Below are 2,500 nucleotides of genomic sequence, written 5' to 3'. Positions count from 1 at the left end.
GTTTACATATGTTCCCGTTAAGACGAACGTGATCGAGCATGCAATTACCTTATACAAAAGCATCCCATCCCATTTGCAGGACAACAGACTCTAAACCGCGATATCGAGCAAAAGTTAAATCCAGGATTCACTGGTCGATCCAAGTCACCTTAATCTACCCCGCTAATTGCTGTTACGAAAAAAGGATGTTAGTAATAGAATGGGTTTAGATTTCCGTAGAATCAACAAGTTAACAGCATTTGATGCTGAGCCCACGCCTGATCAAAAGGCCATAATGACACGAATAAGGCTTTGGATAAAAGAGGACAGACATTACAAAATTTCAAACAAGTAGACGGCTTAACGCAGTTTGCAATTATGCCATTCGGCTTAGTAAATGCAACATCTAATGTAATGATGAAAAAGTTGTTAATGATCTGAGTGATACTCACCTTGATGTGTTACGATCTGTGCTCAATGGCACAGAATGAACGTTATTACTCGGATATTTACGATACATTTCTTGTTCTAGCGAGGAGGGGGGTGTAGTTTTTGCCGGACTTCTTCATTTTCATTACCTTTATATATGAGAAATCTGTCCTGAATATCCATTCTAGAAAGTCTAGATTTGTAGAGACAACGCAGCTTGATGAGTACGTCTGAAGCAATTGCTTAAGGTCCACCTCCGGCATGCGTGATCAGTTCAATCATGCAGGCCATGTGCATATTAGAAAAGGATAATAAGTATTATAATGGCAATGATAACGATAATAATAATAATGATATAAATAATGATAATACTAGTGATAATAATTACTGATCCTTAATATTCTAGTGATAATGCTCATAATGATGGTGAAATATTAATTAATAGTAATCATTATATAAATGAGGATAATAATGATGAATAACAATTACAATTATAACAATAACTTCAATGTTAATGATGACACTAAAGATGGTCATGATAATAATAACATTTATAACAGTAATGATGATAACAATAACACTGTTAGAATAATAGTTATGATATTGATAGTGATGACGATAATAAGTTGATGATGACAATAATGATAATGATGATAATGATTAATATAATGCTAAAAAAGATTATAATACTAGTGTTAACCACGTCAATACTTATGATACTAATGATAATAGTGATGATTATAATAATTATAATAGTAATAACGATGATGAGGTAAGAAAGTAGTATGATATTTGAGTAGGTCCATTACATGGATGGGTGCAGAACACAATGGATTTTATATCATGAAGCAGTAGTTATGTTTAATTCAAATTCAGCATTTTTTACATACTTGTAGTACCACTTATCCTGAAGTTTAACAGAAACAAAATTATAGGAGGCACATAAGGTGGTTAAAAACGAAATTTACTCGGCTCTGGCACGCTGTACTCAAAGGGTTGCCGAGTCCTGGCTTAGGCTGACGGTTTCTTTGTCTAACCTTTCATCTGTCTTCTTCTCTCTATCTAGCATTATTTTTCTCCTCTCTGTTTTACATTTAGTTGTTTGTCGGCATTATTAGTGGGGAGGCCAACCTTTTTCAGACCAAGATGCAAAAGATATAACTTCTACGCTTGAATATATATATCTGATAAAACACTTCTGGAATTAAATCAAATAGATTCGAATAACAGGGACGAGCCCTTCGCGCCTGCACGCACACAAACTGTAAAATTAAATTCATATTCACACAGCATGTATAATCACATCAAAATCAACCTACTGGCTATTCTCTCAGTTGTGGCATAATCCCCTTGAGAAAAAAGAAGCTACTGAAGATACGACGCAGAACAGACGGAATTGAAAATAACGCGTCAAAGGACCTGCTGCTCTCCCTCGTGGCGCCATGCTGTCTGAGAGGAAGGGCCGTTAGTCCTCGGGAACTTACAATTCTTCTTTGGTTTTCAGCCAATAAAGAAAGAGTACCTGGTTTCATAATTTTCTTCACCTTTCTGGATATCAATTTTTGAAGAACTAATCTAGAAAAATGTCTCTATCTCTCTCTCTCTCTCTCTCTCTCTCTCTCTCTCTCTGTCACTCTCTTTGTCTCTCTTTTTCTCTCTCTCTCTGTCACTTTTTTTTCTCTCTCTTTCTATATCTCTCTTTGTCTCTCCCTATTACTCTCTCTCTCTCTCTCTCTCTCTCTCTCTCTCTCTCTCTCTCTCTCTCTCTCTCTCTCTCTCTCTCTCTCTCTCTCTCTCTCTCTCTCTCTCTGTCTCTCTCTCTCTTTCTCTATCTCTATCTCTCTATCACTCTCTCTTTATCTCTCCCTCTGTCACTCTCTCTTTGTCTCTCTCTCTCTGTCTCTCTTTCTCCATCTCTCTCTCTCTCTCTCTCTCTCTCTCTCTGTCTCTCTCTCTCTCTCTCTCTCTCTCTCTCTTTATCTCTCTGTCTCTCTCTCTCTTTCTCTATCTCTATCTCTCTATCACTCTCTCTTTGTCTCTCCCTCTGTGTCTCTCTCTTTGTCTCTCTTTCTCCATCTCTCTCTCTCTCTCT

This window comes from Penaeus japonicus, unplaced genomic scaffold (genome assembly GCF_977035675.1).
Source record: "Penaeus japonicus unplaced genomic scaffold, GWHDUDI00000001_assembly GWHDUDI00002037, whole genome shotgun sequence".
In the NCBI taxonomy this organism is placed as follows: Eukaryota; Metazoa; Arthropoda; class Malacostraca; order Decapoda; family Penaeidae; genus Penaeus; species Penaeus japonicus.
Note: the sequence above shows the minus strand (reverse complement) of the source record.